The following is a 24823-nucleotide window of genomic DNA, read 5'->3' as shown; positions in this document are numbered from 1 at the left end:
GAGCCGAGTGAGACCCAGAGGTCAGGAGAGAGGGTCTGGCAGGCCTCAGAAATGAGCTTGAATTTTATTCTGAGTGTGATGTGAAGCATATTTTAAGAAGGGTCGTGACACGGTCTTACTTACGGTTTAAGAGTTATGTGGGGTAGTATTACACATGTATTAGAATGGCTGACATTTTTATAAAAAAGTGATAATACCCAATGCTGGCAGGAATGCAGAGCAACCGTAACTCTCATACAATGCTGGTGGGAATGCAAAATGGTAGAGCCAGCTGGTAAAACAGTTTAGCCATTTCACATAAATTTATACTTACCATGTGGGCTTCCCTGGTGGCGCAGTGGTTGAGAGTCCGCCTGCCGATGCAGGGGACACGGGTTCGTGCCCCGGTCTGGGAAGATCCCACATGCCGTGGAGTCTGCGTGTCTGGAGACTGTGCTCCGCAATGGGAGAGGCCACAACAGTGAGAGGCCTGCGTACCGCAAAAAAAAAAAAAAAAAAAAAAAATTTACACTTACCAAGCAACCCAACAATACCACTCTTAGGTATTTACCCAAGTGAAGTGAAGCTTATGTTCTCACACAAACCTGTTGCACAGATGTTCACAGTAACTTGATTCATAATCACCAAACACTGGAAACAAATTCAAATATCCTTCAGCTGGTGGATGGCTAAAGAGTGGCACATCCATGTAAGAATACTACTTAACAATAGAAAAGGACAAACTACCGATCATACATGCAACAACCTGGAGGAAGCTCAAGAACCTTACGCTTATTAGTGAAAAAATTCAATCTCAAAAGGTTGCATACTGTATGATTTCGTTTTTACAACATTCTCAAAATGACAAAACTGTGGAGATGGAGAACAGGTTAGTAGTTTCCAGGGGTCAGGGAGGAGGACCAGAGAGGCATGAAGTGGGAGTGGGTTTCACTACAAAGAGGTAGCACTATAGAGTTCCTCCTAGTGATGTTAAGAGTTGTGATGTAACAGTTATCAATCTTTTTTAAAATTTTAATTTATTTATTATTATACAGCAGGTTCTTATTAGTTATCTATTTTATACATATTAGTGTATACATGTCAATCCTAATCTCTCAATTCGTCCCACCACCACCACCACCCCAACCCTGCTTTCCTCCCTTGGTGTCCATACGTTTGTTCTCTACATCTCTGTCTCTATTTCTGCCCTGCAAACTGGTTCATCTGTACCGTTTTTCTAGATCCAACATATATGCATTAATATATATTTGTTTTCCTCTTTCTGACTTACTTCACTCTGTATGACAGTCTCTAGGTCCATCCACGTCTCTACAAATGACCCAATTTCATTCCTTTTTATGGCTGAGTAATATTCCATTGTATATATGTGCCACATCTTCTTTATCCATTCGTCTGTCAATGGGCATTTAGGTTGCTTCCATGACCTGGCTACTGTAAATAGTGCTGCAATGAACATTGTGGTGTATGTGTCCTTTTGAATTATGGTTTTCTCTGGGTATATGCCCAGTAGTGGGATTGCTGGGTCATATGGTAATTCTATTTTTAGTTTTTTAAGGAACCTCCATGCTGTTCTCCATAGTAGCTGTATCAATTTACATTCCCACCAACAGTGCAAGAGGGTTCCCTTTTCTCCACACCCTCTCCAGCATTTGTTGTTTGTAGATTTTCTGATGATGCCCATTCTAACCAGTGTAAGGTGATACCTCATTGTAGTTTTGATTTGTATTTCTCTAATAATTAGTGATGTTGAGCAGCTTTTCATGTGCCTCTTGGCCATCTATATGTCTTCTTTGGAGAAATGTTTGTTTAGGTCTTCTGCCCATTTTTTGATTTTTTTTTTTTTTTTTTTTTTTGCGGTACGCAGGCCTCTCACTGCCGTGGCCTCTCCCATTACGGAGCACAGGCTCCGGATGCACAGGCTTGGCGGCCACGGCTCATGGGCCCAGCTGCTCCATGGCATGCAGGATCCTCCCGGACCAGGGCATGAACCCGCGTCCCCTGCATCGGCAGGCACTGCGCCACCAGGGAAGCCTGGGTTGTTTGTCTTTTTTAATATTGAGCTGCATGAGCTGTTTATATATTTTGGGGATTAATCCTTTGTCTGTTGATTCATTTGCAAATATTTTCTCCCATTCTGAGGGTTGTCTTTTCGTCTTGTTTATAGTTTCCTTTGCTGTGCGAAAGCTTTTAAGTTTCATTGGGTCCCATTTGTTTATTTTTGTTTTTACTTCCATTACTCTAGGAGGTGGGTCAAAAAAGATCTTGCTGTGATTTATGTCAAAGAGTGTTCTTCCTATGTTTTCCTCTAAGAGTTTTATAGTGTCCGGTCTTACATTTAGGTCTTTAATCCATTTTGAGTTTAGTTTTGTGTATGGTGTTAGGGAGTGTTCTAATTTCATTCTTTTACATGTAGCTGTCCAGTTTTCCCAGCACCACTTATTGAAGAGACTGTCTTTTCTCCATTGTATATCCTTGCCTCCTTTGTCACAGGTTAGTTGACCATAGGTGTGTGGGTTTATCTCTGGGCTTTCTATCCTTTTCCATTGATCTATATTTCTGTTTTTGTGCCAGTACCATATTGTCTTGATTACTGTAGCTTTGTAGTGTAGTCTGAAGGCAGGGAGTCTGATTCCTCCAGCTCTGTTTTTTTCCTCAAGACTGCTTTGGCTCTTCGGGGGCTTTTGTGTCTCCATACAAATTTTAAAGATTTTGTGTTCTAGTTCCATAAAAAATGCCACTGGTAATTTGATAGGGATTGCATTGAATCTGTAGATTGCTTTGGGTAGTATAGTCATTTTCACAATATTGATTCTTCCAATTCAAGAACATGGTATATCTCTCCATTTGTTTGTGTCATCTTTGATTTCTTCATCAGTGTCTTATAGTTTTCTGCATACGGGAATTTTGTCTCCTTAGGTAGGTTTATTCCTAGGTATTTTATTCTTTTTGTTGCAATGGTGAATGGGATCGTTTCCTTAATTTCTGTTTCTAATCTTTCGTTGTTAGTGTATAGGAATGCAAGAGATTTCTGTGCATTAATTTTGTATCCTGCAACTTTACCAAATTCATTGATTAGCTCTAGTAGTTTTCTGGTGGCATCTTTAGGATCCTCTATGTATAGTGTCATGTCATCTGCAAACAGTGACAGTTTTACTTCTTTTTTCCAATTTGTATTCCTTTTATTTCTTTTTCTTCTCTGATTGCTGTAGCTAGGACTTCCAAAACTATGTTGATAATAGTGGCGAGAGTAGACATCCTTGTCTTGTTCCTGATCTTAGAGGAAATGCTTTCAGTTTTTCACCATTGAGAATGATGTTTGCTGTGGGTTTGTTGTATATGGCCTTTATTATGTTGAGGTAGGTTCCCTCTATGCCCACTTTCTGGAGAGTTTTTATCATAAATGGGTGTTGAATTTTGTCGAAAGCTTTTCCTGCATCTATTGAGATGATCATATGGTTTTTATTCTTCAGTTTGTTAATATGGTGTATCACATTGATTGATTTGCATATATTGTAGAATCCTTGCATCCCTGGGATAAATCCCACTTGATCATGTTGTATGATCCTTTTAATGTGTTGTTGGATTCTGTTTGCTAATATTTTGTTGAGGATTTTTTTTTTCCTGTGGTACGCGGGCCTCTCACTGTTGTGGCCTCTCCCGTTGTGGAGCACAGACTCTGGATGCGCAGGTTCAGCGGCCATGGCTCACAGGCCTAGCCGCTCCGTGGCACGTGGGATCTTCCCAGACCAGGGCACGAACCCGTGCCCCCTGCATCAGCAGGCGGACTCTCAACCACTGCGCCACCAAGGAAGACCCTTGTTGAGGATTTCTGCATCTATATTCATCAGTGATATTGGTCTGTAATTTTCTTTTTTTGTACTATCTTTGTCTGGTTTTGGTGTCAGGGTGATGGTGGCCTCGTAGAATGAGTTTGGGAGTGTTCCTGCCTCTGCAACTTTTTGGAAGAGTTTGAGAAGGATAGGTGTTAGCTATTCTCTAAATGTTTGATAGAATTCACCTGTGAAGCAATATGGTCCTGGACTTTTGTTTGTTGGAAGATTTTTAATCACAGTTTCAATTTCATTACTTGTGATTAGTCTGTTCATATTTTCTATTTCTTCCTGGTTCAGTCTTGGAAGCTTATACCTTTCTAAGAATTTGTCCATTTCTACCAGGTTGTCCATTTTATCGGCATAGAGTTGCTTGTAGTAGTCTCTTAGGTTGCTTTATATTTCTGCCATATCCATTGTAACTTGTCCTTTTTCATTTCTAATTTTATTGATTTGAGTCCTCTCCCTCTTTTTCTTGATGAACCTGGCTAAAGGTTTATCAATTTTGTTTATCTTCTCAAAGAACCAGCTTTTAGTTTTATGGATCTTTGCTATTGTTTTGTGTCTATTTCATTTATTTCTGCTCTGATCTTTATGATTTCTTTCCTTCTACTAACTTTGGGTTTCATTTATTCTTCTTTCTCTAGTTCCTTTAGGTATAAGGTTAGATTGTTTATTTGAGATTTTTCTTGTTTCTTGAGGTAGGCTTGTATTGTTATAAACTTCCCTCTTAGAACTGCTTTTGCTGCACCCCATAGGTTTTGGATCATCGTGTTTTCGTTGTCATTTGTCTCTAGGTACTTTTTGATTTCCTCTTTGATTTCTTCAGTGATCTGTTGGCTATTTAGTAACGTATTACTTAGCCTCCATGTGTTTGTGTTTTTTACGTTTTTTTGCCTTTAATTGATTTCTAATCTCATAGCGTTGTGGTTGGAAAAGATGCTTGATATGATTTCAATTTTCTTAAATTTACCAAGGCTTGATTTGTGACCCAAGATGTGATCTATCCTGGAGAATGTTCCGTGTGTACTTGAGAAGAAAGTGTATTCTGCTGTTTTCAGATGCAATGTCCTATAAATATCAATTAAATCTCTCTGGTCTGTTGTGCCATTTAAAGCTTGTGTTTCCTTATTAATTTTCTGTCTGGATGATCTGTCCATTGGTGTAAGTGAGGTGTTAAAGTCCCCCACTATTATTGTGTTACTGTTGATTTCCTCTTTATAGCTGTTAGCATTTGCCTTATGTATTGAGGTGCTCCTATGTTGGGTGCATATATATTTATAATTGTTATATCTTCTTCTTGGATTGATCCCTTGATCATTATGTAGTGTCCTTCCTTGTCTTTGTAACATTCTTTATTTTAAAGCCTATTTTATCTGATATGAGTATTGCTACTCCAGCTTTCTTTTGATTTCCATTTGCATGGAATACCTTTTTCCATCCCCTCACTTTCAGTCTGTATGTGTCCCTAGGTCTGAAGTGGGTCTCTTGTAGACAGCATATATATGGGTCTTGTTTTTTGTATCCACTCAGTGAGACTGTGTCTTTTGGTTGGAGCACCTAATCCATTCACATTTAAGGTAATTATCGATATGTATGTTCCTATTACCATTTTCTTAATTGTTTTGAGTTTGTTTTTGTAGGTCCTTTTCTTCTCTTGTGTTTCCCACTTAGAAAAGTTCCTTTAGCTTTTGTTGTAGAGCTGGTTTGGTGGTGCTGAATTCTCTTAGCTTTTTCTTGTCTGTAAAGCTTTTGATTTCTCCATCAAATCTGAATGAGATCCTTGCCAGGTAGAGTAATCTTGGTTGTAGGCTCTTCCCTTTCATCACTTTAAATATATCATGCCACTCCCTTCTGGCTTGTAGAGTTTCTGCTGAGAAATCAGTTGTTAACCTTATGGGAGTTCCCTTGTATGTTATTTGTTGTTTTGTTTTGTTGCTTTTAATACTTTTTCTGTCTTTCATTTTTGTCAATTTGATTACTATGTGTCTCAGCATGTTTCTCCTTGGGTTTATCCTGCCTGGGACTCTCTGTGCTTCCTGGACTTGGGTGGCTATTTCTTTCCCCATGTTAGCAAGTTTTTGACCATAATCTCTTCAAATATTTTCTTGGGTCCTTTCTCTCTCTCTTATCCTTCTGGGATCCCTATAATGTGAATGTTGGTGCGTTTAATGTTGTCCCAGAGGTCTCTTAGGCTGTCTTCACTTCTTTTCATTCTTTTTTCTTTATTCTGTTCCATGGCAGTGAATTCCACCATTCTGTCTTCCAGGTCACTTATCCGTTCTTCTGCCTCAGTTATTCTGCTATTGCTTCCTTCTAGTGTATTTTTTATTTCAGTTATTGTATTGTTCAGCTCTGTTTGTTTGTTCTTTAATTCTTGTAGGTGTTTGTTCTTTAATTCTTCTAGGTCTTTGTTCAACGTTTCTCTTTTTTTTAAATAAATTTATTTATTTATTTTTGGTTGCATTGGGTCTTTGTTGCTGCACACGGGCTTTTCTCTAGTTGTGGCAAGCAGGGGCTACTCTTCATTGTGGTGCACAGGCTTCTTATTGCAGTGGCTTCTCTTGTTGCGGAGCATGGGCTCTAGGCGCATGGGCTTCAGTAGTTGTGGCACGTGGGCTCAGTAGTTGTGGCTTACGGGCTGTAGGGTGCAGGCTTAGTAGTTGTGGCGCATGGGCTTTGTTGTTCGCGGCATGTGGGATCTTCCTGTACCAGGGTTCAAACCCATGTCTCCTGCATTGGCAGGCATATTCTTAACCACTGTGCCACCAGGGAAGCCCTGTTAAACATTTCTTGCATCTTCTCGATCTTTGCCTCCATTCTTTTTCTGAGGTCCTGAATCTTCACTATCATTATTCTGAATTCTTTTTCTGGGATGTTGTCTATCTCCACTTCATTTAGTTGTTTTTCTGGGGTTTTATCTTGTTCCTTCATCTGGTACATTGTCCTCTGCCTTTTCATTTTGTCTATCTTTCTGTGAATGTGGTTTTCGTTCCACAGGCTGCAGGACTGTAGTTCTTCTTGCTTCTGCTCAACAGTAACAACCTTGACCGTGGTGGTAGTTACAAGAATCTCTACTTGGGATTTAAGTGCATAGAACTAAACATACACCCCCCACACACACACACGAATGAATGCAGGTTAAAAATTGGTCGGGCTTCCCTGGTGGCGCAGTGGTTGAGAGTCCGCCTGCCGATGCAGGGGACACGGGTTCGTGCCCCGGTCCGGGAAGATCCCACATGCTGCGGAGCGGCTGGGCCCGTGAGCCATGGCCGCTGAGCCTGCGTGTCCGGAGCCTGTGCTCTGCAACGGGAGAGGCCACAACAGTGAGAGGTCTGCGTACCACAAAAAAAAAAAAAATTGGTGAAAACGGAATAAGTTCTGTTGTCTAGTTAACAGTAATGTACTACTGCAAGTGTCCTAGTTTCGATATTTTACTACAGCTCAATGTAATATGTCATTTTTATGGGAAGATGGTTAAAGGGTACATGAGACTCTTTTATTTTTGCAACGTCCTATGAGTCTATAACTATTTCAAAACTAAAAGTTTAGAAATAAAACTCTAGTTGGGAATTCCCTGGAAGCCCAGTGATTAGACTTGGCACTCTCACTGCTGGGGCCTCAGGATTCCATCCCTGGTTGGGGAGCTAAGATCCTACAAGCTGCCGGGCTCGGCCAAAAACAAACAAACCAACAAACAAAAAACCCCTCTAGCAAGTGGATAAAAACTATAAAAGTCTTTTTTGAAATTTGGGAAATTTGCAAATGGATGAATAGTAGATGACACTTGGGAATTTATTGTCACCTTTCTTAGGTGTGATAACGTATGGTCATCACTCATTCTTAGGTGATATGTGTTGAAGTTTTAGAGGTGAAGTGTCAGTGCCTACAACTTACTTTCCAATGGTTCAGCAAATATATGCCTGTTATAGATGTTATTTTAAAATATAGCAAAATGCAAACAATTATTGAATATAGGTGGTAGATTTAAAGATATTCACTCTATTATTATTATTATTATTTTGGCTGTGTGGCTTGTGGGATCTTAGTTCCCTGACCAGGGATTGAACCCAGGCCACAGTAGTGAAAGCACTGAGTCCTAACCACTGGACCGCCAGGGAATTCCCACACTATTATTCTTTTAAATTTATATTGGAAACATTTTAGAATGAAAAGTTAAAGAGAAAAGGGACAAACCGCTGATATGTACAACAATGTGGGTGAATCTCAAAAGCATTAAGGTAAAAGAAAGAAGCAGACTCAAGGCTACATACGGTAAGAATCCATTTTGGAAAAGGCAAAACTATAAGGACAAAATCAGATCAGTGGTTTCCAGTGGCTGGGGTTGGGGGAGAGGTCTTATTTATCACTAAAGAGCAAGAGGAAAATTTGGGGGGGGGACACATTCTATATTTTGATTGTGATGGTGGTTTCATGTCTGTGTTCGTTGAAACTCACAGAACTGTACACTCAAAAAGATAAATTTTAATGTGCGTATAACACCCCCCAAAAAAGCAGAGGAAAGTAACATGTATAGAAGAACCATTAAAACACAAGCTACTAAAGACCTAAATATAAGACCAGACACCTTAAAACTCCTAGAAGAGAACATAGGCAAAACATTCTCTGACATAAATCGTACCAGCGTTTTCTTAGGTCAGTCTCCCAAGGCAATAGAAATAAAAGCAAAAATAAACAAACGGGACCTAATCAAACTTATAAGCTTTTGCACAGCAAAGGAAACCATAAGAAAAAAACGAAAAGACAACCTACAGACTGGGGGAAAATATTTGCAAATGTTGCGCTCAACAAGGGCTTAATTTCCAAAATATACAAACAGCTCATACAACTCAACAACAAAAGGACACAAACAACCCAATCAAAAAATGGGCAGAGGACCTAAATAAACATTTCTCCAAAGAAGACATACAGATGGCCAATAAGCACATGAAAAGATGCTCAACATCACTCATTATTTGAGAAATATAAATCAAAACTACAATGAGGAACTACCTCACACCAGCGAGAATGGCCATCATTAAAGAGTCTACAAATAACAAATGCTGGAGAGGGTGTGGAGAAAAGGGAACCCTGTTACACTGTTGGTGGGAATGTAAATTGGTGCAGCCACTATGGAAAACAGTATGGAGGTTCCTCAAAAAAACTAAAAGTAGAGATGCCATATGATCCAGCAATCCCACTCCTGGGCATATACCCAGACAAAACTCTAATTCAAAATGACACATGCATCCCTATATTCAAATCAGCACTCTTTACAATAGCCAATACATAGAAACAACCTAAATGTCCATCGACAGATGAATGGATAATGAAGATGTGGTACATATATACAATGGAATACTACTCAGCTATCAAAAAGAATGCAATAATGCCATTTGCAGCAACATGGATGGACCCAGAGATTATCATACTAAGCAAAGTCAGTCAGAAAGAGAAAGACAAATACCATATGATATCACTTATATGTGGAATCTAAAATGTGACACAAATCAACATATCTATGAAACAAAAACAGACTCACAGATATAGAGAACAGATTTGTGGTTGCCAAGGGGGAGGCAGGGTAGGGGAGGGAAGGATGGGGAGTTTGGGATTAGCAGAGGCAAACTATTATATATAGGATGGATAAACAACAAGGTCCTACTGTATAGCACAGGGAACTATATTCAATATCCTGTGACAAACCATAATGGAAAAGAACATGAAAAAGAATATATATACGTATGTATGTATGTATAACTGAGTCACTTTGCTGTACAGAAGAAATTAACATGACATTGTAAATCAACTATACTTCAATAAAGTTTTTAAAAATTACAATAAAACACAAGCTATAGGGGGACAAAGATCTTATCTAAGACTTGTTTGTTGTCCTTATAACACACTTGGCATCTAATAAGCACTGAATAAATATTAGCTTGTATGTGCAGTAAGTTCCCCCCACCAAGCCCGCCAAAAAAAACCCCTGTATTCCAGGGACCCTCAGCTGTGCAGGGCTCTGTAGTACAGGCTGGGCATGAAGCAGCTGCTCCATGACTGTTTGTGGAATGGGTGATTTGGCCTTGTCTTACTCACATGGATTTGACGTATTTCCTGCTACATCCTCTGGAACAGTGAGGTCCTTCAGTGTCCTGTATCCTGATGCTCTCTGTGGCTATGTTAGGGACCAGCAACAGCTCCAGGAAGTGGCACCTGGCTGCTTCAACAGAGGCCCAGGAAAAGGCATTTGCCTTTCTCCTGAGACTTGTAAATCCAAACCAAACTTCCTTCTCCATGCAGCAAAAACTAGTTCATATTAAAAAGAAAAAAAGAAGTTAGAAATTCTCTTTGCAAACATAAAATGCTAAACAAACATGACACTTAGTTTTCCAACATAACTACTATTTGGCTTTCTCAGTACCAAGTTCCTTCACAGGTTCCCTGTTATCCTCATAGCACTTGAATGTGGTGGCTATTGTTAGTAGCCCCATTGCACAGGTGAGATAACTGAGGCTCAGACAGGTGAAATGACTTGCCCTTGGCCACACCCTGGGTTGCTCTAACAGCCGACCCTACTGCTTACTTACCTGCTTTACTATGTGCTCTTTCACAGAGCGTGCCGCCCCCCACCCTGCCCCCTTTCAGCCACTAGCCCTACCCCTACCCAGCAGACAGCCTTTATGTACAAACACTGTGGGTCCAACAGCATCGTATGGGCCATGAAACTCTTCTTCTGACACAGAATGGAATGTTCTCTCTGCGGTGGGGTGAGCAGTCACATCTAGGTCAAATATGGAAGGGAAGGGGCGGGTGGGGTGAAGGAAGGGAAGGGGAGGAGAGAACATGCAGAAAACACCAGATGCTCTTTCTAGTTTTTAAAAAACACAGGCATTAGGGAACACAGATTTTTATCACAGGCTGTTAGGAGGGAGAAGGGGGAGGGGGAAGAGCAGGCTGTGGAGGAAGACAGGGCTTCTATCCAGACCTTAGAATTGGGTCTGGGTCCCAATGATAATGATAATAATCATGGTGAATGATGACAACAATAGTCACAGATGCTGTGTGCCAGGTGCCGAGCCAAGCGCTCCACATGAATTATCTCAGGTAACATTCTCAGTAACTTTTCAGAATTAACTACTATTATTTTCATTCCCATTTTTCAGATTAGGAAACTGAGGCCCGGAGAGTACATACAAGGAATCATGTATTTTCATATGTACAGACTCATGTAAATTCATTGAATGAGGTCGGGAAGGACACACATCAATCTAACAGTAGCAATTACCTGAGGGTGTGTGTGTGTGTGTGACAAAGGTGGGGAGCTGTAACTTTTTATTGTATTGTGTAATATTTTTTACAAAGGGAATGTGTATCCCAGTATGTGCTAAGAAAGAAAGAAGGAAGGAAGGGAAGAGAATGGAAAAAGAAAGAAAGAAAGAAAGAAAGAAAGAGGTAGGAAGAAAGAAAGAAAGAAGAAAAGAGTGGGTGGTTTTAAAGGCTGTGTCCAGGGATCCCCTAATTTGGAGCTGGGTCTCTCAGACTGCAGATCCCAGTTCCTAACCATAAGGTAGCACTGCTTTTCAAAGAAAGTCCCGAGTTCTTGCCCCAAACTCCCGACTGTGGGCAGCAAGGAGGAAATGACTTCTGAGAGGCGTCGACCTGTTGCCCTACCCGCCTTCCCTGGGATTCCTGGGGGGACAGGGCCAGTCGCGTGTCTCAGCCCCCGGGGGAGCCCAGTGCTCGCCATCCAAGCCCGGGGCCCGCCCACTGTCACGGAACGGACTCCGGGCCAATCAGCCCCGGGTGATGCCACGCCGGGAGACGACAGTGGCAGGAAATCAAGGTCAAGGCTCCGGACACAATGGGGCCATTGTCGGTCTCTAGTCAGTTGACTTTCAAGCAGCAGTTCTCCATCCACCCTCGCTCCTTCTCCCCATCTCCGCCCCCTGCCAGGAAGTCATCCAAACCCACTGCCTCCTTTTCAGCCTCCGCCCGAAGGAAGCCGCTTTCCGTATCCTATCCCAGACCCGGGAGGCCGGGCGACCCCGTGCGTGGTCTGTTACATCCACCAGGTGGCGACAGAGCACCGCACTTCTGAGGGCGGGTGGGGAGGCAGGGGCCGGCGCCGATCTGGGCGAGGGGGGACCCAGCACTTCTTGTTTTATCCAAAAAACCAAGTCAGATTATATTTTCCCTCACTTGTACTCTGAGATCACCGGGACCTGGAGTCTCAAGGCAAATGGCAAAACGGCCGTAGACAACAGCACTTTTCCTCGATGGAGAGGAAAGCCGAACGGAAACCTCTTTACTCTGGAAATCATAGCATGTGGAACTTGACCACCTCTCTGGTCTGGGTTAATCAACTGGCTGATTGATTGGTTATGTTCGTATATAAAAGTCATCTCCAAAAGGTCTTCCCGCCCGCTGCTCCTCGCCCCCCCCCCCCCCCCCCCCCAGTCTAAGTTATGCCCCCGCTGTTGTTCTGCCTTAGAATCGGCTGTAGTTTTCCTTCTTGGCGTGTATCACAATTTGTAACTGGACACATATTTGTTTGATTCTTTTCCACTGGTATATATGCTCCATGAGAGCAGGCACCGGGTCCGCTTTTGTTCACCAATGCATCCTTGGTGCCTAGTATAGGATCTGGCACACAGTAGGTGTTCAATAAATAATTGTCAACCTAATAAATGAATGAGGGCCCTATTGAGTAATGGGAGTAGGAACAGGGCTTCAGGATCCTGACAGTTCAGCATGTGTGAATACAGGCAGTGCCTGGGCCCATTAACAGGCTGCACCTGCCCCAAACTATCAAATTAGAGAGTCTGCCCCTGACAGAGAAGAGCTTGGGGTTAAGACTTCTGATTCTGGGCTCTGGCCACCTGGCTCCACAATCTTCCCTCCACCCTGCACATGATGGGCAACTTTGCACATATCACTTAATATTTCTGAGTTTCAGTTTCCTCATCTGTTGACCCAGTGGAACCTCAGGCCCTTCCTGGATCAATTAAGTGGTCAGATGGGAGAAGATTCAAAACATATGCACCCCAGTACACAGGATCCTCCTGACATTTGCTGTCCTCACTTGTGTCACCCGGGGACACCTGAGGCAGATCCCCAGGCTCAGCCCTGGGGAAGGAAGAAGAGCCTTTCAGGGAGGTGACCAGGAGAAGTCTGTCACTGGCTCAAAAAGGCCTAGGAAGGGGATCCTGGGCAGCGTGCCAACCCCTGAGGTCAGCATTCCCCATTGATACCAGGGACTCTTGCAGCCCCTCTGCAAAGTGGAATAGGAAGCAAGCCAGAGGATCTGAGGGCTCAAACACTCAAGCCAGCTGCACATCACACATCGAGGTAGCTGCGAGCACAGACCCTGGAGGCCTATCCCAGCTCTGTGGCTTGCCAGCTTTGGCAAATTATTTCCCCTAAGCCTCAGTCTCCTTGCCTATAAAATAGGGGCGATGATAATAGCACTGAACTCCTAGGGCGGTTTTGAGGATTTAGTGAGATAATACATGAAACATCCTGGCACACAGTGGGTGCTGAATAAACATTAATGTTACTACTATTAAACATTCTTTCTTTAGCTCCTTTATCACAATGTTCTGTCAGTTTGGAGTTAAGGGACCTGAGATCCAGAGAGATAAAGTAACTTGCTTAGGGTCCCAGGATTCAAACCCAGGTTCCTTTGATTCCAGAGCCTGGGCTCCTGGGAGGTGAAGGAGGTGGTCCCTGGTTCCCCAGGCATGGTGGGGTCAGAGCAGGCAGCAGTGGAGAGGTGGGGAGAGAACCTCCCAGGGCAGGTGGGTGCTGAGGGCACCTACAGAGCCTGGTGTGTCAGCCTGAGCCACAAATCTCCGCTCACCTGTGCCCCTAGGAGGTTATGGTCCCTGATCACCCACTCTGCCCTCTTGGGCTTGGGCCCCTCCTTCTCTCCTCTTCCCTCTTGAATGCAGTCATCTCGACTAACAAAAGTGACCATGGCTACTCTGACGTGTGAGTGATGCCTGCTGGCCAGGCCAAGCCAGTCAGTGTGCCAAGCTGAGCTCGGGCCCCTTCCCATGCGCCAGGGTGCACGGGCCCTTCCACCCCAGCAGTAGAACCATCCTGCTCCCTCCCCAGCTCTGCAAAGGTGGGCCAGGAGCTGGGGCAGAACTGAGCGTGAGGAAGAAGAGGTCAGAAGGGTTGCAGAGCGTAGAAGATGCTGCCCTGTGAGGCCTTGGGTTTGGGAGTGAGCGGGCGTGGCGGGGGAAGGGAAGAGGCAGTGCAGCTTCGTTCACCCTCTGGAGTCAGTGAGACCTCGTTTGAGTCCTGACACTGTCACTTAGTAACTATATGACTTAGGGAAGTCACTTAACTTCTCTGAGCCTCAGTCGTCTCATCTGTAAAATGGGGTTGTTAAAATCTCCTGAGGTTTGTGGGGACTTCAAAAGATAATGAAAAATGTGGGAGCTCAGTGCAGACACCTAGCCAACCCTCCATGCATAATCTCCTTTGCTGCTGCTGCTGTGGCCACTGCTACTGTTATTGATGACACCTTGGGGACAAGGCCATGCAAAGAATTTGGCCAGCTTCTGGAAGAAGGTCAACCAGGTCAGCTGGGGGAGGTTTCCTCCTGGCCTGGTCCCCCTGATAATGACACCAGGTCCTTGGACCTGAACTAGGAAGCTCAGAGGTCCTGGAAGGGAGAGTCGCCCTCCCCCACTCCACCCCCACTCCCAGCAGGTGGTGTCCTGCCAGCCTGTGAGGTGGGATGGGGTCCCCTTACCCTGAGGCAGCCTGGTTTCTCTTCCTTTCCTCTCACTGCTTCTTTGTCTCTAACTATTGCCAATGCCAGAGACCTGCTTCTCTGTGAGGGGGCGGGGTGGGGGGCAGGGTGGAGAGAAGATCAAGGGAGCTGGGAGATCAGAGGCAGGAATTTCTCCAGTGTATAAAGAGGATAGGGGTCACTTCTCTCTTAGGCTGAAATTGGTGACATTAGGTAATGTATTTAAGACTTCTGTCCCCATACCCTTCCACCTCCTTAGCTCTTTTCCTAAGCATGATGCTGTTTACATAGTAAAAGGATGGAAGCTTTAATGAAGAAATAAAAATGACTAACGGACAACAGAATATGCAGTCCAGTTGGCCATCTGACACCCCATTTCCAGGGCTGGGGGGGCTGTTGCTCCCATATCCTAGCCTGTGTCCCCACTTAAGCCGAGAGCAGACGAGGCTGGGCCTGGTAGAGGGCAGCACAGGCTTGGGCTCAGGCTGGGACTGAAATCCTGCCCTTCAGCCCTTTTCCGAAATACCGGCTTGAGCAGGGGCCCCTTGAGAACCCAGACGGCCCTCCCTCCAGCTCCATTTCCATTCCCCTCTGCTCCATCCCTACCCAGTTCCCCCCCGATACCGGAGAGGGAAAACTTCCAGCCTCTTTAGGGTCTGAACCCTTGAGGACCCCTTAGCCCCTACTGGGGCCTGGCCTGAGGGAGCGGGCAAGCTCCCCGGGGGAGGCCGGCCCCAGCGTGTGGAGCCTCTGGAGCTCCCGATCTGAGCTTCGATTAGGCTGGAATGTTCCCGGTCCGGTTCGCAGCGATGTCCGCAGGGAGATTGTGGGAGGGTGTCTGGCTGTCCTAGGTTCCTTGGGCTTGGAAACGCTGTGGCTTCTGGCCTGCCCATCCACCCTCTCCTCTTGCCTCTGCTCCCCTCACCCCCCATTTCTCAGCGGCTCTCAAAGGGCTTAGGCTTCCCTGGGCCTTGCTCTTGTGGTCCCCTCTGCCCCTACCTCCAGTCATCCCTTCCTCTCCCTAATTTAACTTTTACTCTTTCTTTAGGACTCCCCTCCAGGAAGCCTTGCTGATCCCTCCCCGTCTCAGGCTGGGCTGGCTGTCCCTCCACACCTCCACACGCTGTCTCCAGGGTACTCGCCTGGTAAAGCATCTGTCCCCTTTCACTGCCAGAGGACAGGGACGCTGCCATCGCTGGACCTACATGTGGAAGGGGCTCAATTGGAATCAACCAATGAGTGGCGGTCACCTTCGGGCTTTAGGTCAAACACCTTATGTACACCTGCGGCTGCCTCTCCCCTCTCTAAGGCCTGGGGTTTAGGGCCCCTTTCTCTTCTGCTTACGCCCACCCCTGCCCCCCACTGCCATCACCTGATAAAGGCCATGGAGATGGTGCAGCAGAGGAGTTAACAGGGGGCTACCTGGCAGATGAGGGACCCAGCTTTCCCAGCTGGGAAAGACCTTGACCCCGGTTTCCTCTCCTGTAAAATGAATAATTTATAGCACCTTCTTAGGGTGGTTTAAGGACTGAATGTAATAATCCCCATATTGAACCCCTTCCCTCCCCCTGGCTCCTCTGGGCAAGTGGCGACTCTCTTTCCCCAAGGTCTGTGGTTTCCTCTGGGGAGGGGAGGGCAGCTCTGGGTTCTGGCACCACATCCTGTTTGCAGAAGTTCTGCACCCCTCGCCCCCACCCCATTCCCTCCCTAGGTCCATACCTTTCCATAACACAGAAGCCAGGGCTGCTCTGGGACGAAGTGATGTGGTAGAGCTTCCAGAGGAAGCTCTGGGCACACGGGATAAGTGAGTGGCTTCAGTGGCAGGTTCTCTGCCCATGTGTTCGTGTTTGGCTTTGAGCTCAGAAGGTGCCTCTGGCTCCAAGGGTGTGTCCTCGATCCTATGCCCACCTGCCTGCCAGGTGCCAGGCTCTGAGAAGTCACCACCTAGGCCCAAGGTGGGGAGCAGATCAGGAAGCCCAGGTATCTGGGGAGCTCAGCTCTCAGAGACATGAGTGAGCAGCCACCTCCCTGCCCTGGCATCTGGAGGCCTCACTGCCCATCCTCAGGCCACCATCCCCAAGGCCACAGGAAGACAGTCTGTGTGGAGGCAGGATGAACTTGACCAAGGGCGGAGGCCAGCATGGCACCCACTCCTTCTCTCCAGTGCTCTTCCCTCTCCCAGCTCTGGGCTCTGGAGGATGGTTGGTGGGAGAGAAGGAAGGTGTGAACCCTGGAGGCACACAGATCTCAGTTTTAATCCTAATTAGCTGTGTGTGAATTTGGCCAAATTACTTCATTTCTCTGAGCCTCAGTTTCCTAAGCTATAAAATGGGGATGACAACGGCAGTTCTCTCTGAGAAAGTCGTAAGGATTAAATACTAAAATTCATGCAGTGCGTGGAGCTCAGAGTGCACATATTAAGTGAACAATACATGGTAGTGTTACTGTTATTATTACCTGTCCCTTGCTGTGTTCCAGCATCTACCCAGGATACCTTAATGCTGTCCAACCTAACAATCAGAATTCATTGAACATTTATAATACCTTAAAGAGGAGCTCAGTCAACCTAATGAGAGGAGAAAGATGCCCACCAGGTTCTAAGGCATGGAATGCTCTCCTTTTCTGCCCCTACCCCTGCCTGGAGCCCCAGGTGGTCCTGCTGCTAGCCTTAGCTCTTCCACGTCTAAAAGCTCAAGGAGGTCTTGCTTCACCTTCCTCCTGTGAGAAACTCAGGCAGGCGGGCAGCCCTGCCATTTGAGGCCCAAGTGCCCTGGCTGGGATGTGTGCCTGGCTAGAAAGTGCTAACAAGGATCATGCCTTTGCTCAGTGCTTGCTTCTAGCTTTCTAATGAGGATTTTCAAACTTTCCTCTCCACAGAGACGATGATACCAGCAGGGCAAGTGGCCTCTTTCTCTGTGCTTGGGCCTCAAGGGCAACCAAATCCAGCCACAAAGCTTTGTAGCCACCGTGAATGTGGAGTGGCTGGCAGAGGGGAAAGGAAGAGGCCAAGAGACCCACATCCCCAAAGGCCTGGGCCACAGAGGGAAGCAGGTGTGTAAAGCACTCCCCTGGATCCCAGGCTCTGGCCTCACTATGTGGAGCACACAGGAGGTAACATCCACCACATCTGTAAAGACAAAAGGAAGCAAATGCAGAGGCACAGCTGCCTGTGGGTCTAGGCCACCTTATCCACCATAGGCTACTGCTGGCTAACTCGTGGCAGCCGCATAGGCACTTGTGTGTCAGCTGAGGGAGCCTGGCATTATTCCCAGGCAGGCCACCCTGGAGTCCCCTGTTGGTGACACCAAGAGGCACGAGAGAGAGGCTCTGCCTAAGGACTGAGGCTAGTTGGTGGAGCTCAGGAGGCTGGGACACAGCGGCTCCACAGCCTGAAACCCCACCCCTCTACGGTCCTGGAAACTTCAGTCAGTGGCCACAAGGGGCACTGTGGCCTCCTGCCACCAACGGGCGGCAAGGAAAAGCGACTGGCATCCTCAGAGAGAGAGGCTGGCAGAATTCCTGAGTGTGGGGGTGAGGGATAGGGTACAGGGAGGGGCCTTCTCGAAGCTCTGAGGTCATGTTTCATGAGGAAGATAAGCACCATACCAGGTTCTGCCAGGTCTGGGTCCCGGTCAGTCCCCTCCTACTGCCCCTCCCCCTCAGCCGGTCTTCCCCCTCTCCACACACACACACACACACACACACACACACACACCCCGCCCCGGCCCTTTACACGTGCTCACAAGCATCCTGTGATTCTCTTTATCATGGCTTATAGTTCTCTATTTGCCAGATGGCTTGATTAATGTCTGTCTCCCCTACAGACTGTGGGTCTACAAGGTGGTACTATTAGGATGGCTGGGGCTGTGCTTGTCTTCCTCGCTGTCTCCCTAGCAGTTGGCAAAGGGACTCATTCATCTGAGTGAAAGAATGAGTTAAAGAATAAACTCCTCCATCAGACACCATGGACTCTCTAAGGGCAGGAACGGCTTCATTTATTTTTGTATTCCCCGACCTCTGCCACCGTGCCTGGCCCAAAGTCAGTAACCAATAAATAGTGTGGGATGGACGACTCACTGGGATTTAAGGGGGGCCAGGAAGAGCCTTTGCAGATGTGTTCATGTCTATCCCTTCCCACCTGTGAGGCAGTGAGGACATGGCCTTCTCCTCCAGGTAGCTCTCCTGGGAATAGAGGGCTCCCCAGCAGAGCTGAGAAGGGGGAAGTGTAGTGCTGACTCACGAAGAGGATGGGAGTTGAGGTCTCGGGTGGGCTGAACTAAGAGTGCTCTTCCAGGCACGTGGCTGCATTCCGGTGAATGGGGAAACTCTGTGGGAGCCATACCTGGTGAGCGCTCAACTCTGGGAAAGCTCAAAGAAGGCAGGGTGGCAGCAGTGTTGGTGTCCGGGCTAAGGTCAGAGGCTGCAGTCATGCCGGCTGTTCACCTGACCCCATCCATCTCCAGAGCCTCCTGAGGTTGGGGACTGGGGCCAGGGCTCCCACAAGTGCCACTCTTTAGATGTGAGGCTCTGGACTTTAGGCTACTCCTTGCCTTCACAGAGCCAGGAAGTCTCAGACACACGGGGAACTGAAGGACAGAAGGAGCGGGGGTGGGATCTTGCCTTGGGCTTGGGGTGGATCCCTGCCCTGTCAGCAGAGCCTTAGTGCTGTATTGCGGGGGGGAGGGGGAGTGCGGAATGGGTGAGGCTCCCTCAGGGCTGCAGAATCGCCCAGGCTCTCTGACCATCGGTTGATTTGTTGATTTCTGAGCCCACCTTTCATGTCCAGATGAACTGAGGAGAAGGTAGAGAGTCTCCTGGGACCCAGGTCCTGTATGCTAAACAGATTTAGAGTCCAGAGTTTGCAGCCCAATCCCACATCCCAGAGCCTGAAAGCAACTTAAGACATATAGCGCTGGCTCCCTTAGCCGACAAACTCGTCTTGTCCTGTGGATTCCTGACTCCCTCCTGGTGGGCAGAGGAGTGCAACCATTCAGGATCCCCTCTCCCAGGGGTTTGTCTGAGCATCTCTCTGACCGGCATGAATCAGAATACAGCCGGACACAGATGTCAACCCTGGCACTCCCGCTGTGAAAGCCTGTGCTAAATGTTAGGATTTGAAACCAGAGCTCATGTGCAGCTTGAGACGTACTTTAACCTAAATTCTTGCTTCCAGTGTCGCAAAACCCCCTAAACCTAACCAAATTAAAGCAAAATAAAGTGTGGGTAATTGACTAGACACAAGTAGAGAGATACTGTTTCTAAGACTCCTTTTGAAACGAAACAAACTTGACTTCCTTTTGTTCAATGGTAGAAATATTTACCTAGAATGGATGCAGGCTAGTGTGTGGGCACAAAAAGGATTTAAACACACACACACGTTTATCACCAACTCTGTCAGGCCCGACATGTTTTGATAAAAGCTGATTTGGATTCCAAAGAACAGACTGTTTTTCAACGGAAACAGCATGTCATCAAGTCAAAAGATCCTCAGCAGTGCCAAAGCCAGGGGGCAGGTCCTAAGCCGTCGGGGGTCTCAGGCTGCAGGCTGAGACTTAACGAAATATGGTCCTAACCAGCTGACCCAGAGAGGAGCCGACATACGCATACATCCATTCTAGATAAATATTTCGTTTTGTTTTCCTAAAGCCAACTGTGGCCCTTCAGTACACGCCCGGGTAGCGTGTACCGTGGAGGCCGGCTCGGGTCCGAGCGCGTAGAGGCCCGCTCCAACAGGTGCAGCGCGGTTGCGCCCGGCCAACCTCGCGCGGGGTCTCTCCCTGGCACCCGTACCGGCACCGGCGCCGGGCCAGACCAGAGCCCCAGGGCGCAGAGACCGGCCTGCGCGTCGCCCGTGGCCGCTTCGCAGTGGTGGGGAGAAGGCAGGGGGCTGAGATGCGTCCTCCCTCGCCCCCTCCTTAAATTCCAGCGTCCTCCATTTGCTGCGCCCGGGGTGCGGCCTATTCAATCGCCGGCCCCAAAATCGGGGCGGCTGCGAGAGCAGAGCCGGGGCTGCCAAGAGGGCGAAGGAGGGGCGGGATGCGAGCGAGGCGAGTCCGCCGGGCAGTGCCCTGTGCGCGTGGAGCTGGGCGCGCTGGCGGCCCGTCACCTGTGCGGGCGCGCAGCGGCTGCGCCCCCACCCAGGCCTGGGGCGCCCAGAGCGACCGAGACGGCCCGAAGGCGGGGCTGGAAGTAGCGGCCCGGCCCCGCTGCGGCGGCGGCGGCGGCGGGAAGCCAAGGAGGTTCTGGCGGGCGCGTCTTCCCTGGCCGGGACGCTCCGGAGCTCAGCGCCGGCGCCCCGGGCGTCCCAAAAGCCGGCGGGCACCCTATTCGCCCCCTGGCGGCTCTGGGGACACGCCGGGCGCCGCCGCCACCACCGCCGCGGGATGAGCTGTCCACAGCAGCACTGGGCGCCGCCCGAGGTCACGCAAGGATCTGTCCCAGGGCTGCGAACCGGGAGGCAGATCGCCCTTGGGAGGAATGGAGGGGTGGTAGGACGAGGCAACTATGAGGTTTGGGGGTTTTCCTGGGATCCCCGTCCCCTACATCGCGCGTGGGCTTCTCCACCAGCGTGATAACTGACACCCAGGCACCTCATTCCCGACTGGTCCTCCCTCCCTTCACCCTGGAAATAAAAGCCTCCCTGTCATTCTCACCCATTCTGGGAAATGGCCCCCATCTTCCCTCCTTCTGCAGTGACCTGACAATGGTAGCCTTGAAGGCACAGCCGCACCGGACCTGCCACTCCTCGGACCTTGCGCAGGCAGAGAGCCCTGAGGCAGTGCTGGTAGGTTAGTAGGAGAGGATCAGCGTTCAACGGGGTCCCGAGTGCCCATTGGGAGCCTAGCACTGCCCTTGGTTTTGTAGGAGGTTAAAAGTCCTTGCCCTCTGGGTGCTTCCAATCTCAGAAGACAAACACACCTAAGAGACTGTTGTCATAGCAAGTAGCCTGGCAGCAGGAGCTTCAGGAGAGGACATAGTGGAGATGGGCTGGAGTGTGAACACTGGAGCCATTAGAACTTGCTAAGTGGACAGGATTTGGAAGGGGAGAGGGAGAGGAAGAGGGAGGGAGGGAAAGAGAGATAGAAGATATTCCTGGTCCAGTCTGGAGTGGTGTGGAGGGCTGGTCTGGGAGAGCTAGAGGGGCCACCCCTAGAGGCTCTGTAAGGGTGGGCTTCTGCAGTGGGAGAGACAGAGAGAAGGAAGAGCTGGAGGCTGGATGCCCTCTGGGAAGCAGCAGAAGAGCCTGCTCTGAGGTGCTGGCTGAGGCAGGCTGCCACTTGCACAGCTCCGAGGTCTTCTTCAAGAGGCTGGGTCATACACTACAAAAACCAAAACAACCCCCCTCCCCCCACAAACAAAAAAAACCGTGGGTCACACTCAGAGGTTTTTGTCCAGAAGGAGGAAGCCCAGGTTATGGAAGGAAGAGGGAGCGGCTGTAGGCTAGGTCCAAAGGTGAAAAGATTAAAAGAGTGAGGTGGGAGGGAGCCGATGAAGTAGCGCTGGGATGAGAAGGAAGCACCAGGCTGCTTCCTGGGGAGGAGGAAGCCAAAGGGCAGGAGCCTGTCTGAGGGGCCAGCAGGGGGCGCAGGGGCCCCAGAACCTCAGGCCCGCCAGAGCTGGCTGTAGTTGACAGTCTGGCTGTGTCAGTCTCTGACCCATTTCGCATTCCATTTTCCTTACCAAAGTCATCTCAGGTAATTGGGAAGAATGCTTCCCTCCCAGCATCTGGCTTTGTACAGAAGATGTGGCAAACCCAGGATGAAACTTCTAAGCCTCACTGTGCCCTCCTGTCCAAATCTGTCTAGGTCTTAGGGCTGCAGGTATCTTGCCTCAGCGTTTGGCTTAGAAAAGCTATCTTTCTGGCAGCGGAGACAGCCACTGGGTCTTGCCTCAGTAGTGTGTCTTCCTACTTGGCCTTAGCATCCAGAAAGGACTATCCATGCCTGGGGTTGGGTAGCTTCATGGTAACCTCTCATCCAGACTCTGGGGCAGGCTCTGAATAGGATCATGGGGTCAAGCCTGGCAGACAAAGAGTGAAGAGCCCACACACCCAGGCACTGGCTATGCCAGCACTCCCAAGAGAAGGACTGAAGCTGCCCAGATATTGAGCTGGGAGAGTTAGGGCAGGCTGTCCCAAGCCACCAACCGCAAAGAGGGCTTTGGGCGACGGGACTCCCCTGCAGCCAAGCAGTCAAACAGGGCAGACTATGAGATGCTCGTCAGGCATGGCAGCCCTGGAGGAGGCAGAGGGAGAGGGCAAGCACTGTCACCAAATCCTGCCCTAGTGATGGCTCTGTCAGGGCACTCCACAGGAGAGGGCCCAAGGAAGCACCATTTGAAAGAAAAGCCAGGGTCAAAAGTCTTTTGACATAAGAGTGGAGTGGGGTTCCAGTGTGTGCAGAGATGGGGTGATGGAAGGAGGGGAAGGGCCCTGGCCTGGCAGGAATCGCATAGGCCAGCAGCACTCCTTTGCCCAGGCCAGATTTCCTTCCCTTAGCAATCAGATCACAATTAAAGGAGAGCCTCCACTTACTCATGCTCTGCTTGAATTCTTCCAGGGTCAACCACCTGCACTTTCCCCATCTTCTTTTTTTTCAATCCTTTCATGTTCAACTTTTTTGTGTCTTTTTTTTTTAATTCATTTTTTATTTTTGGCTGCATTGGGTCTTTGCTGCAGTGCACGGGCTTCTCATTGCGGTGGCTTCTCTTGTTGTGGAGCACGGGCTCTAGGCATGCGGGCTTCAGTAGTTGTGGCTCATGGGCTTCAGTAGTTGTGGCTTGTGGGCTCTAGAGCGCAGGCTCAGTAGTTGCGGTACACGGGCTTAGTTGCTCCGCGGCATGTGGGATCTTCCCGTGTCCCCTGCATTGGCAGGCAGATTCTTAACCACTGTGCCACCAGGGAAGTCCTTCCCCATCTTCTAAAGGAGCCTGGTGAAAATAGGGAGAAGCATGCTGCGTTTCTTCATGGACAATGCTTGTGGGAGTGTGCCTGAGGGTTTGTGTTCCCTGTGGTATTTGCTACCATTACCCCTCTCTCCCTTGGAACATGCCCCAGAGGGGAACATGGCCTCTCGGCCACCTTTCCCTGCCACTTGTTTTTCAAATTTACAAACACAGTATCAATATCTAAGTCCCTACTATGTGCCAGGCACTGTGGCAAACATGTTAGGTGCACGGCCTCATTTGCTCCTCACAATAGCTCAGGGCCCCATCATTCCTACTCTTTAACTGGTTCCAGTTCCCAATCCCAGCCAGGCACAAGGGGTTGAAGTCTGTTCCCTAAGCTGATATAGAGGACACAGTCCAATCTTGGCATCACTCACAGTGTGGTGGCTCAGTAAGTATTAATTAACTCTGAGGACAAGCTGCACTTTGACTCCCCTCTGGCTAATTAAATAAACCTGCCATGTAAATCAGCAGAGGGGACAGAGAGACGTTAGGCTATATTGAAAAGAAGCTGGGCTGAGGGACAGTAGGACTGTTGGCCTTCAAGTAGAAATTGATCTTGGCCTGCCCTGGCTCTCTTTGCGTTCTTTGAAGCTAGGGCCAGAGTGGTGGGGATGAGGAATAACCCCTCTTGGAGAAAGCCTCCCCTGTGAAGTCCTGGAGAACTGGGAGGAGGTAGGCAGGACTCCCGTGCGCACGGGGGCCCCCCCCCCGTTGCCTACAATGACATGAGAGTTCTCTAAGGAACAAGACAGAACTGGCTGGCCCTCACCCTCCCCTCCCACTGCATCCTCATCCTTGAGTCATCATGTCCCTGTGGTCCTGGGTCGGCTGTAGGGGACCTGGGACCCAGGTAAGACATGCTGTGAAAGCCCCTTCCCACCGTTGCTGGCAGTGTTAGATTGTTGGGGCCGGCAGGCGCCTTGCTGGGCTCTGCTTCCTTCTGCTTCTTCCAGAAGAAAATGAGCCATGGCAATGGCTCAGGCCCTCTGGAGGCCCAGTTCCCCCTCTGACCAACTGGGAGACCTGGGGCAGGCCATTTAACCTCACCAGGCCTGGCCCTACTCCATTAAATAGGGAAGTAATAAGGTCAGCCTCACAAGGGGCCTGTGCATAAGGTAAGGGCTCAGCAAGTAGTACCTGTTTGATGACGACGACGACGACGACGACTGTCTGGTTCATAACAACCAATTGTATCCCTAATAATGCTGGTCTGTCTTCAGATGTAGCTGGAATAGCTACTGTGTTTGAGCCCTAAGCTGTCACTTTGAAGGTGGTTATTTTC

General features: G+C 48.4%; 1 long non-coding RNA gene across 1 annotated transcript; it reads right to left on the bottom strand.

The window, feature by feature from the left end:
• Positions 1 to 262: 262 nt before the first annotated feature.
• On the bottom strand, positions 263 to 24823 carry LOC114892272. Its single transcript, XR_003792685.1, has 4 exons — positions 24679 to 24823; positions 23126 to 23520; positions 9927 to 10136; positions 263 to 469 (listed from the first exon to the last, which is right to left on the bottom strand). It is a non-coding gene; the product is annotated as an uncharacterized LOC114892272 (long non-coding RNA).

This window comes from Monodon monoceros, unplaced genomic scaffold (assembly GCF_005190385.1).
Source record: "Monodon monoceros isolate NGI ecotype Baffin Bay Population unplaced genomic scaffold, NGI_Narwhal_1 Super_Scaffold_12, whole genome shotgun sequence".
NCBI classification, from domain to species: Eukaryota; Metazoa; Chordata; class Mammalia; order Artiodactyla; family Monodontidae; genus Monodon; species Monodon monoceros.
The sequence above is the reverse complement of the archived record's forward strand: the minus strand, read 5'-3'. Positions and strand labels throughout refer to the sequence as shown.